This window comes from Vipera berus (genome assembly GCF_964194415.1).
Source record: "Vipera berus genome assembly, chromosome: 6".
Lineage (NCBI taxonomy): Eukaryota > Metazoa > Chordata > Lepidosauria > Squamata > Viperidae > Vipera > Vipera berus.
The window spans coordinates 22,484,299-22,499,766 of record NC_138208.1 but is presented as its reverse complement, the minus strand read 5'-3'; positions in this window follow the sequence as shown (position 1 = coordinate 22,499,766).

Below are 15,468 nucleotides of genomic sequence, written 5' to 3'. Positions count from 1 at the left end.
TTCAAATGTTCTCCATATTTGTAGCCTACAGTGATTTCATGGCATCAGCTAGCCAATTGTTGAAGTAACGTTATGGGCTCATCTTTATGTAACATTATGGGCTCATCTTCATGTGCTTCTAAGTGCAACACAATGATGTATTGCGTATCCTTTACTTTTTTTTAAAGGATATGACCTTATCACACTTTTTTTGTCTGGACCTCAGCCTGGCCACAGCAACTTCATATTTAGTAGTTCAAAAGTGGTTTTTTCCTTCTTCCTCTGTCACAAACATTACTAACTTATCAAAGTCATTATCCATGACTTTGATAAACAAACTAGGGGTATCCACCAGTTATTTTCCTTAATTTATTCACATTCACTGAACAGGGCTCAGCCACTGGCAAAAAAAAACACCCACATAAACAATTAGTGCAAACATACTCTTCAACCAACTCTAGGAGTGAAAGAATATCCATTAATATCAACTGAAGGCCTGTCCTCAGTATGATTATTTGGGTGTGCTGATGATTGGATGATTCCAGAAAATACTATAAGGAAATTGACCGTATCGTAGATCTTGCAAAATGTTCTTTTAGACAAGGTGGAACCACAAGGGTAGAGAAGGGCTGAGAAAAAAATGGTAGAATATCTAAAAGACCACCTGATCATTGCAGAATAATTGAAAACTTATGTAAGAATAGACATAATGGTCAATTTTTGCAAATAAAAACTGATGTTGAATTGAGTTATTGGGTGAGAAATTTTGGAGTTGAAGTTCACCCATCTTAGGGCTGTCAAGGTTGAGAAACACTGATCTAAATTACAGTCCTGGTGTTCTTTGCATGTTTCCCACCCAAATAATACTAAGTTCTGACAGTGCTTAGCTTGGAAGCTCAGATACATTCTCCACGTTCTTGCTTGTTGCTTTCCTCTGTATGTTCATTGTTCTCTTTATGACTTTATGACTTTTCTCCCTAGCCCCCAGTTCACAATTTCTACATTTGTGCAGTCTTTATACTTCTGTAGCTTTCAACAACCCAGGTGTATCTTCTTGTGTCAGTGCTAATACATGACTTACATTCATTCATTCAGCAACTGTTTAAAGTTACAATGGTACTGAAAAAATACACTTACAATCTGTGCCATTATGGCCATTGGAGCATCCCTGGGGTCACAGATCAAAATGTGAGTGCTTGTCAGCCTGCCTATACTTAGGACCATGGAAGCATTTCAACTCCCAACACTCTCTTATCACTGCTCCTCCATCTACAGTATGTGCTTTTGTCTACCCTCCAACCTTGCCTTGCTCAATGGCAAGCAGACCCAGAATCATGGGATTGCTAGGCACACTCCAGGAAACCTCAGCTACCTGAGCCCACCCCAGTAAGTGCCAGCAAGGATTTGTTCACTTAACTGCCTTCTCTCCCATTTCTCCATACCAACCTTTCACATTTTGTGCCTGGTGTTACCCCAGGTACTTCAGCTTCTCCAGTGAATGCTTCCTGCATGTGGGTCTCCAACCTGCCCTTGCACTGCTGCATCAAGCCAAAGTGCCTGTGAAGACCCAGGAAGTGCCAGCCAGCATTTATTTGCCCATCTCCCTTCTCTCTCATTTCTATGAATCAACCTTTTGTCTTTTGTACCTCCTTGCTGCCTTTGCTGCTTCCTTTTCAGAGCCATCTTCTCCAGCGAGTATTTCCTAAATAGCATTCCCTGAACCTTTGGAAAGTTGGAGTCTTTCAAGTATTTTTCCAAGGGCTTTCCAAAAAACAGGTCAGCTTTCCAAAGGCAAAACAGTGAGCAATTTATTTATTTTATTTATTTTATTTTATTAAATTTATATACCGCCCTATTCCCAGAGGACTCAGGGCGGTGTACAGGGAAGATTAAAACAAACATACAAACATACAAACAATGGCTTGCTGGTGCCAGTTGTGGCAGTTGAGCAATGACTGTCTATAAACAAAGAGACAGTCTCCATACTTATGCTGCAGTTGACTAAGGAAAGGAATCTTCTTGCACAGGTGGAAGTCTCCAGGTGAGCCAGAAGTCTCCTTAGCTTTAGCTCACCTGGAAGCAACCATTCAAAAAGATAATTTCCAGTGCAGTCAATTGTGAAGAGACAATTTCACACTTAGGTCATCAGTGTGAACAGCAGCAGAAAACTGAGGCTCACTCCTCCTGCTCTGTGGGACTGGTGATGTGATGTCAACACATGAATAGGCTATGGACTTTCAAGATTCTGCATATTATGGAATGTGTGCATCATGGTAAAGACCAAAAAGGCTGTCCATTTATTAGCTAGTATGTTTTTCTGTGAAATTAAGATTCTGTCCAGTTGTGTATAGAGAAGGTAGATTTTTTTTCCTCCCATTAAATCAAATTTGATTCATTTTCATTCCTGCACCTGGAAAAAGAACTTTGAAACTCATAGGGGATGTAGTGTTTCCATCACATAAGAACAGAATGACTATATCCTTCCAGCGAACTAAACTTCAGTGTAGCCCAATTCTAATTTTGTTACTTACAAAACATTGCAGTTGATGCTGCCCACAAGTGAGAATTTAGATGTATGTTTATTTTCACACCAGACATTACTGCAGTGATCACAGCCCTAGCAAAAAGCTGGTAGCCATATGCTATTCGCTTTAACCATCTGTCAGTGAAGCTTGTTATTAGAAAAATAAACAAATGGCTAGAAATGGAATAGATCTAGTAATGGCTGCAGGAGTTGATTCACTCTTTTGTCCCCTTTTTGAGAAATAAGAGAGACAGAGAAACAAAAGAGGGAATTCCAGCATACAGGTACAAAAGACATGTAATATAGAAATCAAAGAGAATAGATAAGGATAAGGAGTACCTTTGGGAATTATAGATGGAACTCCTTGATGTTTTAAATTATTTTTTCACACTGGATGCTTCAATGCCACACAGATTTCAGTTTTCCAGATTTTAGTTTACATCAATCTTCCCTTTTTGAATAATTAATGGCAAATTATATCTTAACATGGATGGGGAATCAGAGTATTTAATACATATAAATTGAAGATTTTTAATTCTTTTGGAGAATATGGAATACCTTCTCCTTCTACATAAGCTGGTTGGGAAGTGTGGCTGCAAAACTATACCAAATCTTTCTTATTTATTTGTTCATTCATTCATTCATCCATCCATCCATTCACTCATTCAGTTTAAATGGGTGTTCACAAATATATAGCTAACTAAGTGACTGGATGGCTAACAATGAATACAAACAAAATAATGCAGGAGCTGAGATGAAAAATCAATCAACAAAATTAGTACAACTATGGTATGGGCTCACTGGCAAACCAGGGCCCCAGCTTCAAGTCTTCAAGGCTTTATGGCAAGACTTATATCCACTGAATCAAGTTCCAGAGGGCATGCCTCATGACAGAAAAGGCTCTCTTCCTGAGTCCTGCCAGATGTCATTCCCTAATATTATGGACATGGTGGCTCAGTGGGTTAGGACGCTGAGCTTGTCTATCAGAAGGTCGGCAGTTTGGCAGGTCGAATCCCGAGTGCCGCATAACAGAGTGAGCACCTGTTACTCGTCCCAGCTTCTGCCAACCTAGCAGTTCGAAAGCACGTAAAAATGCAAGTAGAAAAATAGGGACCACTACGCTGGGAAGGTAACAGTGTTCCATGTGGCTTTGGCATCTAGTCATGCTGGCCACATGACCATGGAGTCGTCCTCGGGCAAGCGCTGGCTCTTCGGCTTTGAAACGGAGATGAGCACCGGCCCCTAGAGTTGGAAACGACTAGCACGCATGTGCGGGAGAACCTTTACCTTTACCTTTATATAAGTCCAAGTGCTATTGCTAATAGATGGGACCATAAGTATGTCTCTCCTGTAGAGACAGTGTAGAATGTGAGTCTATTAACCAAACCAGATGATGACTGTCAGGATTGCCACAATCAGGTATGCAAGTGGTACACTGCACAAAGGTACCACGATACAATGCCAAATGATAGGAATGTTTGTACCCCAGTGTCCCATTGCAGGATGCCAGATTGGAGAAGAAGTCCATCCAATTCCTACTACGCTTGTTTGCTATAGAAGAAAAGGGAAAATGAAGGTGCCAGGAAGCCACTGCTGTCATATATTACTTGATACTCTGGAAGGAAAAAACCCTTTTTCACAAAGGAGACTTACAGATCAGCAGGGCACATGAGGAGCTGTAAAAACTAAGACTGTCAGTAACTAAAATGTCACCACTTCAGGAGTCAGAGAAAGAGAGAGAGACAGTGAGATAGATACAGGGAGAGGTAAATCTCAAAGAATTGTGGAGCAGGAAGAGATGACAAGTCCAAATCTCTTCAACATTCAGGAAAACTGGAACATCCCGAAGAATATCCTGCTAAATGTATTTATTTATTAAATTTTTTTGCCATCTTTCTTGCCACAGGGTGACTCTGGGTGAATTACAATAAACAATAAAGTCATAAACATGTATATGTGGAACAGTAGTAAAAATAAAACTTAAAATTAAAAGATAGAGGTGAAGGGAGCAGGATGCACATTGATCCATCAACCACCTCCAGTGTGATATTCCCCAGTTGGGGCACCAACCGGCACCAAAGCTGGTGTGTTGTGCAATTAGCTCACATGGTGTAATAAGATGGAGGGTTTGTTGTCACTGTGAGTTGGGGGTGGGGGCACGAAGGGAGGCTCAGCCAATTTCAATGTATACATGGTTGTACTTTGACAATAAAGGTTGATTCACTAACTGGCAGGGCCAGGTCTTCAGGATTTTACAGAAGTTCAGAGGACAGGAGCAGATTTCACCCCAGTGGACAAGATGTTCCAAAGGACAGGAGCCACAGCATAAAAGACGCTTCTTCTGGATCCTGCCAGCCAGAATGCCTTGACCAAGGGGGTTTGCAGCCTGCCTCCTTTACTGGCACAGCTGTGGTGGGCCAGTCCCATTGGTTTGAGATGGTTCTTCAGGTAAACCCTTTATCACATTCTTACACAATTGTAAGACTGCAATGATTATGAGTATTTGCTAGATTAGATTAGATATTTAAGAGTACTGGGGACATAAAAAACAAATTTCAGTGTCCAACACATTCATGCCAAAGTGAAATTGATTTGGCATCCATAAATTATATTTATATTCATTTAACATTATTATTATTCAGATCATATGTGATCATTAAGAACCCCCATTTTCTGATAATGTAGCAAAATACATCATCATGTCTGGTTTTCTATACTTTTATAGTTCTTAATGCTGACTTTTATTTTTTTATTAATTATTGTACACTGCCTATAGTCACTCTCTTACAAGATGGGCAGTTATACAAAATGATAAATAAAATTAAGATGTTTCTCACCCAAGTAAGTTTTGCAATTTGATGCATAATATTGCTTGACCTCACCCCTTGCAGAAACCACTGTATCTTTTTTTAAAATCAAGTTTTGAATGGTTTTAGCATTAGTGGTGTCTAGTTTTAAATCATATTTGTATTTTTTTTGTTAGCCTGAGCAGGAACAAATAAAGCAGCCAGAAGAGAGTGGCTTTGTCCTCAGGGGATGTGCTAGAGAATAGCCCACAGCTAAGTTGTCTCATCAGCTGTCCAGTTGATTCACCCATTTTCAGTTTCTATAGAGAAACTCAGTTCTCTCGCATTAGTATTTTTTGGTAGCTATCATGCTGAAAATCAAGGAAGAAAAATCTGTGTGTGTCTTAAATATGCTCTTTCAGGAAGCACAGAAAACCACTTCCTATGATCCTTTGCTCTGATCCCTGGCATTACCTGCTGCTTCTTGAGTTGTCATTAAGATTTATACCCATGCTATTCTTAGGGCTTATAGATATTTATAATGACACCATAATGGAAAATAAATCCAGCTCCAAAATTTAATAAAGCCTGAAGACTTTTCAAAAGTTAGCAGCTTTTTCTACAGAATGATCTGTTAGATATGGAAATGCAGTATCTTCTTGCTGCACATTTGAGTAAATTATTCAGACCTCAAAGTCAGAAGGAATGTGGTCGCACCTTTTAAGACGATTGATTTTGTTATCAGATGTGTGGAGTGGCTTAGCAGACATAGGTTTTTAATACACAGGGATAAGGCAGGATGGGTGGAGAAAAAAAGGGAGGAAAAGAAAGAATGGTAATATAGGTGAAGGTTTCATGAGGGAGAATTTGCAAGAACCTTATCAGTCAACAATTTGAATGCATTAAAAACCCACTGTATTTCTTCAGGCCTTCTGTCAGCCCTCCCAGGTAAACCAGACAGGAAATGCAACAAGATAAACTAGTTCTATTTCATTGTAAGTCTACATTAGCAGAATCTTGCAAGTCTGAAAGCACAAACTTCCTGTCTCACTCCGCTTCATCCATTAGAATGGGGTCCTTCTTAAGTTTCTTTTTGTGACTGTTAAGTGACTGCAGGCTTCTGCCTCTCTTGTCTCATACTCAATTGTGTTCCAAAATTGTTATTTTGAGATCTATAATGGAATATCCTGGGTTTGTGTTTGCCTGTTCTCCCTAATACAAAATAAAATACAGAATAAGAGAGGTGGAAGGGACCCTGGAGGTCTTCTCTGCTCAAGCAAGAGACCTTGCTGTCCAATCTCTTCTTAAAAACCTCCAGTGACGGAAGCGCTCACTACTTCTGAAAATAAGGTAAACCATTCCACTGGTGAAATATTCTCACTGTCAGGAAATTTCTCCTTAATTCAGTGTTGGATCTCTCTTTAATAAGCTTCCATGTGTTTCTTCTTGTCCTGTACTCAGGTGCTTTGGAGAATAGATCACTCTTCTCTTCTCTGTGAAAGTCGTTCAAGTGCTGGAAGATTACTATCATATCACTCCTGGTCCCTTTCTTAGATTAAACATAGCCAGTTACTGCAACCCTTCATCATACATTTTACCCTCCATAATCCCCAATGAAAACCCTGTTCTGGAAATATTTTCTGGAAAACTCTTTCCTGAAAATACTAATGGCATCATTAATACACTATCAAAACTGGTTGAGTCCTCAACTCTAAGACAGTGTTGGTAGAGTATGCATAGTCCTCCAAGAGACCCTGATAGGTTTCAAAGGAACTGCTCCACAGATAACTGGATGTTGATAAGGTTAGACTTTAGAGATCAGATGTCATTGTTGCTCTTGTGCCAGATTGTTGCTCTCTGCTACATGGAGGCATCCTTACCAGAGATACTTAATGCTGAATGAATGAGAGAATGATGAAGATCTTGGATTAGATTTCACCTGTATGGATTGTCGCTGCTTGTGAGTCTTGAAAAAAATCCTCGGTTTTCAAAGGATTCCAGGAGATGAAGTGGCATAAATGGTGGGGAAAATACAGATTAGATCTGATATAGATTATAAACAAGAACATTTATTAAGGGTTATTTTATGGCTGCATAACAGCAAGGTTTCTCTCCCACACCTCCAGAGTTAGAGCCAAAGCAGGACTTCTGGAAGATGAAAGTTCTAAACAGAAGAGATATGCACTTACTGCCTCTCAGACCTCTGCCTAGCAATTCAGAATCACTGTGCTCTCTTAGGGAAGGACAGGAGAAATAAAATTGCTATACGCATGTGAGATCGATGTGGGTGTTTTTTGATGAATAAAATTGCTCCTGGCCTAGAAGCCAACTGAACATTTTCTAGCGAGTGATACAATATTTTGTATCATTATTTGGGATTCTTCTCATCTTATGGAAACCAAAGAAGTGGCCAGAGTCCATTTTCAGGTTGACCACAAACCACCATGTGTACTATGAGCAACTGGCTTCAGATTATCAATGCATCTCTGCTGTTCAGTATAATGCTGCCTGCTTTAGAAGAGATGGTGGTCCACCAGATGAGGCCATCCTTTAAACCAACCCTTTTTGTTGGTTTAATTGTGTTTCAGTTGTCTGACACAGCAGCACTTGGGTTTTAAATGTAGCTGTACACATTGTCAAGCCAGCTTCCTAACCATGTGGGCCATCATGCTCCTATTGGTTTTCTATAATATGGTAAGTTATCAGATGTACAAAAAATTGATGTTAGAAACTCAATAGGTCTTTTTTGCCTTTTCTAAAATTACTTTTTGACATTTTGATTCCCTACATCTTCTGACATAACTCTATGTCCTGTGATCACTGTTTAATAAGGCATAGCACCAACCATTTTTTCTAAAGATCCTGCTCACAACTAAAATTAAATATAATGTCAAGATTCAGAATTTGTTTCTTGATGGTTGGTAGGGACTGGAAAGGGAGAAGCAGCAAGAGTGGAGAAATCTACCAAGTGATTTATTTAGAATGCTTTGCACAAATGAAATCATGACATGGCTAAGCCAGTGATAATTTCGTTGGGATTGAAAAAGAGATAATGATTCATACTGTGGTTTACTGTTGGTTCAAGGATACATAAGGAGGACTTAGGGGCAGCACAATGGCTCACTGGTTAATACACTGGGCTTGTCAGCTGGAAAGCCCACAACCCAGATTCAAGACCTGAATGCTGCAACAGGATGATATCTCATAATGTCAGGCCCCACTTCAAACCCACATTTTAAGAAAGCAGAACTCTTGGAAACAATTTCTTCCAAACAGGAACTTTTATTAAGAGTAGGTGATAGCAGGCATAATAGACAGGATCTGAGATTTCCCGCACAGTGCAGTAGATTATAGTATCCCCAAACAAGACCCTACCCCATAGATCCATTGCCCAATGTGGGATGGCCAATCCCCAAGTGTTAAGTCCATTGTGGGAGCCAGGAGATAATATCAGCCCATCCCCAGCTCACACAGCGAGGTCGGCAGCTTCTTCACACCTCCCTCTGAGAGCGTAGACATAAACCAGGCACTGAGGTTACATTCCTTATTCCCTCCTTTGTTCTTAACTGACAGTTTAAAAAATAGAGTTCAGAGAGAGAGTTAACACAGGAAACCAGTTGTTACATTTCAGCAGGGCGGGTTGAGGATATAGACCCAATAAACAAAGTAAAGGATTATGTTGTAGCGAATAGAGGAAGTGAAAGTAATAGCCCTGCAGGCACATCCCCCCTCTCCCTTGGGAATATGGCAGAACCCAGGGAAAGGTGGGATTTGTTCTTAGATCAGAGAGGATAGGTAGAAATGAAATGAAATAGGAATGGGTTCTGACACATAACTTGCCCCAGCTCCTGCCAATCTTCAGTGTTATTAGGGGAAAGGATCTTCACTTCACTTGAGTGTCACAAGTCAAAGGGGCCAGTATGATCACCTGGATAATGCCTGGTGGGCTGACGTTTGTTATCCTGCTGTAGTGCATTTTCAGTTAATAACATCAGTGTTCATGCTTAAGATTCCAGTCAGCCATCCAGGTTCTCCTCCATCCCACCTCAATTGTTTAGTTTTGTTTCCATTATGCCAGAACAGGGGTGGGGGAAGGAGAAAAGATAAATTTTATGCTGTGTTGGGATTCTGAATGTAGACCAAAGACTGAATTACCTTGGGACTATCTTAGCAACAGGAACATGTCAGAATCAGAAAGTGTTCAAAAAATGTATCAAATCCTTTCTGCCATGTCAGTATCTTCAAACAGTAGTTTCTAGTATTTGTGCTCATTCTTGCACATAGCAGATGTAGGAAGGAAGCGAAGGGCAGAAAAGAGGAAATTTCCTGCTGTTGAAGACAAACAAGTCTTCTAATTAGAACTCATGTGAATTCTAAAAAGCAGAAGGAGTGTCAGCTTCTCAGCTGGCTCTCACAATCTGTTCTCTTCCTTGCCAAAAGCATTTGTGTTGGAAATATGCTAATGATATATAAATGGGGTTTATTGGAAGAAAAAGTAACGCAAGATTAATGGTAGGGCACTGATATTCTCAGCTAGCTGCCATTGACTCCTAGAGAAATATGTCTACTTGCCCTCAGTGAAATTGTTTATGCCTCTGGAAATGACAGGGGTTAATGGGCCCTTGGAGGAAACGGAAATTATGCTTTGCATGCAAACAAGCAAAAAAATAAAACTGACAGAAATGAAGAAGCAAACAATTTTGCTAATTTTGCTGATTAATAAAATTTAATTGCAAGATTAGCTCTGATCAGATGATGCTAGAGGTGTTTTATTACTCTTTTACTGTCACTCATAATGGATTATGAAGCAATGGGAGGAAGGAGCCATTTCTGGAAAGGCCAGCTGACTTTAGGCCAAGAAAAACTTTTCTTGGCTTGGTTCCTGCTGCTTAAGTCTTTCCATGGACCTCTAGGGAGAAATTCTGTCTGGCTAGTTCTCTGGACTAAAGCCCAACCAAGGATTTGTTTCTTGGCACCTATAAAATGAAGACTTTGAATCTGGTGCTTTTTCAATTTGCCTTTTCTTCTCCTTTTTTTCTTCTCCATCTCTTCTTCTGGTGCAATTGTAAATAAAAATCAATTTGCACGATTCGTCTTTCAATATCCATGTATGCTAGCAGACCCAACTGCCTCTCTTAATTAAAAAGGGAGCTTACATTTTACATTTATAAAATATTTACTTATCCAATACATATACAGAGAGACTTTATGCACCTTAATTTTAATTTTTTTTTAAAAATCAGTTCATCCTAGACTTCGACTTTGCGGAGAAAGGCCAAGGGAAGACATCCCCTGCGATGATTTACATGGGCCTAAGGTTTTATTTTGGTTTTTATTTATTTATTTTAGAGATATATATGGCTGCCGATGTCATATACTGTACATGGCTGTGAGTGGTGAACAATTAAAACAGAATAAAAACAAAAACCAATAATTAGAAACATAAATAACAGGACACACTGTAAAATAGCGGCTGAGAATAATCAAACACCTCATGGACAATATAATAATTTAAAAAACAAGCTTACCCACAGAAGCCATCTTGTATGGATGACTCTGTATGGCTAATTAACAACAGAATAAAAACACAGTAAAAGCAACAGAAATAACATTAAGTAACATAGCAGCTGAGTGCACTCAGTCAATACAACCAAGACCAATAAACAAGATCACCCACACTATCAGGGTCCCAGGCTTGATGACTAAGGTGAGATATCAGTCCTTTGTGGAGTGCTTTGGGGCAATCCTGATTGTTGTTGTGGTGGGGAGCAGGTAGGTACCATGGTAGAAATGGTCCACCTCCTGGGTCCTGTTAGATGGCATTCTGTGGTGGACGGAGCATGGCTTTGCTGCTGGATCTAGCAGAATGGGACAACACTCCTGGGGAGTGTCACATCTGTACCAATTGACTCATAACTGCCTGTGGTGCTACATTTTGCACTGAAGCTTCTGAAATACTTTTCAAGGACAATCTCATGTACAGTGCATTGCAGTAATCCAATTTTGATAGATCCTTCTCCTCCTTTGAATGTTATTTCCCCAGAAGATGCTGAAGATTGCAAGTTGATGCTGGAGATTGCAAGATGGGATGAGGATACAAGAATACATCCCCACCTATGAGTTTCTACTATTCACAAATAATAAATTTATTTCTTTCCATAAAGCAATTCTTCTGAATGAAGTATCTGAATATGGCAGCAGAAAGAAAACTATTGGATGATCACAATTTATTTGCCATTTTTTCTGTCTGGGGTAGGTTTTGGAACATACAGAAGTCAATCAGAAAATACAGAAAATGGTTAGTCTTTGTGCAATTTGAAGTCCTTTTACAAGGAGCTGGATATAACTCATTATATAGAATTAAATCCCAATGTTTCAATTCAATATTAAAATAAAAAATAGGTATGCAAAACAACAGAACAGGCATAAAAGGATCAGGGATAAAATTTACATAATTGGTTGCTAGATAGAGAATATCTAGAATCTCATTAATCATAATCAGAAATTGCTCCTATAAATTAATGATAATGCTATCAATTTGCCAAACAGCTACCTGAATAAACTTTTAAGTAGTTTATATTCACATTTGGCTGCAAAGCCCTGAAATGGCTCAGCATAAAAAATGAAAACAAAGAAGAAATAATTTTAAAAAGCCAATTATTGGCAGAAAAGAGCTGACAATGCTTTTTTAAATATATGCCCATCATTTATAGAAAAAGAAAACTCTTTTAGAGATTTTCAGCTTTTGTTGACTATAGGTTTTATCACAAATATATGATGTACTTAAGTAGACATTCTTTGTAAGCTATAATCTTTGTGCTTTTCTCTGCTTATTAGTTCATTTTCTTTACAAACAACAAAAAGTTTCTTTCAGATTGTTCTACAAATATACACTGATTATTTGTACCTTGGAGAATTCTTGTTAACATAAAAGGTAAATATTTTCAAAGCATTTCCCATCCATAGGTTCTAATTTATATTCTAACCACTAAAATAAAAAGAGAGAAAGAAATAGTGATTTTTTTAAAAGAACTGAGAAATATCTTTATCTTAACTTTTGATAAAGGCAATCAAAATAAATGTGTTTTTTTTTAAAAATGAACTTAAGTACCCTCACCAAATTGAGTCACTTTCAGTAAATATTCAAAAAGTTGTCTGGAATGTGAAATTAATTAAATGAATAAAACTGATATAATTTCTTACTTTAGGTTCCTAAATCCCTTATTAATCCTCATTAAAATCATTTCACTTTTAAAACTGAATTGTTGGAAGGCCCAATAGGCTATGACACTTGAGTCTTGATACCCTCTTGGTAGTTACAGGTAGATTTTCTTTTCTTTTCTTTTTTGTTCCATTCCATTCTTATCCTGCCTTTATTGTTTTTGTAAATAACTCATGCAACCCACACAACTGTCAGGTCCACCATCCCTACTTTGCTGTCCTACCATTGTGCTGATGGGGATGGGGGATGGCATGCTTGGGATTTTATTTTTTTGCTTCTGCTGTTTGTTTGGGAATTAGGGAGGGGGACTGTTTTCAGGACAGGACTCCTTCCCAGCTTGTTTTTGCCAGGTTCCAAGACCATTGTACCCTGAGTGCGAACTGTTATTTGCCTAGCACCCCAGCATTATCAAAACAACTTCTTGGCACCACATTGGCTGCCAGGGGACTGGTCAGAGGGGTTGAGACTGGGAAACCGAAAAAATTGCTTTGTGCTTTGCATGGGATCTTCAGATTCCGCCTGACTACTGCATCCAGTTTCTCTTAGTAAAACTGTTTTGATTTAAGTCAATGGATTCAAGAGTCTTACTTTTCTGAGGGGGCTGACTGGGGCAGGTCTGACAACAGTACTCCTTCCTCCTCCTATTTTCCCCAGAACAACCGCCCTGTGAGGTCAATTGGGCTGAGAGAAAGTCACTGGCCAAAGGTTACCCAGCCATCTTTCATGCTTAAGCTGAGACTCACAGTCTCATGGTTTCTAGCCTTAAACTACTAGAGCAAACTTGGTTCTACATGGTTATGATCTACATGGTTACATGTCAAGTTTCTGACAGATGAGCTTTTCAAGTGACTCTGAGGCATTGTTTACCTTAAAAGTCCTTTATTAGCCCTATACATCGGCAAAAACTTGCTAGAGGAAGCTGGAATCTGAATCCCCTCCCCTTTGCACAATATATTAAACACAATTCTCCACCTTTCTATTTCTGTCATGAATCACATTCTCCAATTAATTTGAAGAATCAGTTTCTCTTCTGTTAGACAACCCACCAAGTTCTTATCTTCTCTTATTTCAGCCAGCCTTGAGGTACAATCTTCCTCCTCCCTCCTCCCAGCAATAATCCTAGCTCTTAAAGTAATACACAAGTTTAAAATATGAAATAGCCGCTTCTTCATCTCTTGTCAAGCAAGAACATTTGATGTTAGCAGCGACATCCCTTTATACAAAAATAGTAGGGCTTTGATTACAACACTGTGACTGATATATTGCCAGTTTTGACCCATCCTGAGGTTTCTGCTGTGTCCAACTGATTATGAACCAATTTAGAATGCTAATGTTGAGAGGAGGAACTGAAATAAAATACAGTTTAGTGGCAGGGAGTGGTTAATATCACTCTAACAACTTATAGCAAAGGGGATGGGGGTGGGAGCAACTGAATTACTTTTCATCAAGTATGAATATTGTCGACTGACATTTTTGGTGGATCCATGTTGTTGTCATTTTTATTCAATATTTAGTTGCCAACAGTGCTGACAACATTCTAGTAAATAGATTGCAGTTTTATTCTCCTTGTTAACAACATTAATGACAAAAAATGTCTGCGGGGCAAAACAGGATTGATTACTACCTTGTAAATGAGCTTTTATTCCTGTATTATTTTTATTACACTCCACTAGCAGATATCCAAGATATTTACATTGACTGAATTTGATTAACATCCTCTCATTTTTCTTTTTCCTTACTAACTCTTAGTCTTGCTGCTTGTAATAATTTCTGCTTCTGTCCTTTGATTCATGTCTAATACTATTGGCAACACAGAAGGCTAGAACTGGCATGTATATCTTCATGCCTTTTTCTCTCATGGAGACATCATAGTATCTGAAAATGGAAGTAAAATGGGACTTTGGAAATATTAAAATTGAAGAAGTGGTGGTATGTGAGACAGTTGTGCTTCTTTCCTGACATGTTTGTTCTGTTATTTCACTAACAAGAATTGGACTGTGCTAGCAATAGCAATAGCCCTTAGACCTATATAATAATAATAATAATAATAATAATAATAATAATAATAATAATAATAATAATAATAATAATAATAATAATAATAATAATAATAATAATAATATAATAATAATTTTTGTATACCGCCCTTCTCCCGAAGGACTCAGGGCGGTGAACAGGGCAAACATATAAAAATACAGGAATACAAAAACTAAAAAAGAATTAAACAAGATGCCCAAGTTAAAACAGTAGATTAAAATACATTTAAAATAGCAATAAAACCTAAACCCATCCCCCATCAGGCCAGGCCGGCTTGTTCGAACAAATAAGTCTTCAGATCGCGTCGGAAGGAGCGAAGGTCGGGCGCCATCTGGAGCTCAACCGGCAAATGATTCCATAAATCCGGGGCGCCCACAGAGAAGGACCTCCCCCTGGGGGCCACCAGACGACATTCTCTGACCGGTGGCACCCTGAGGAGGCCCTCTCTGTGGGAGCGCACAGGGCGGAGGGAAGTTGACTCCATAGTGTTTTATAGCACTCTCTGAGCAGCTTACAATGTCAGCATATTGTCCCTAACAATCTGGGTCCTCATTCTACTGACCAGAGAAGGATGAAAGACTCAGTCTTGAGCTGGTTAGGTTCAAACTCCAGGCTGTGGGCAATCAGCCTGCAATCCTGCATTCTAACCAATGAACCACCATGGCACTTCTCTTTGGATGCATTCATTTATTTTAAAGCAGTTGTCTCTTGCCTATTTCCTCCATCAGGTTCAGTGAGATATATTTCATTGTTTGGGACTTTCAGTTGGGTGAAATTGGAAGTTATGAGGCAACGATTATTGAACCAAGTTAGCTCATTTTTTTATTTTAATTGCCTTTTTTATCACAAAGCTGATCATGGAGCAAGTTTAAATTGTTGTCAGCCCTTTGCATAACAGATCATGTCTATATGACATGCAC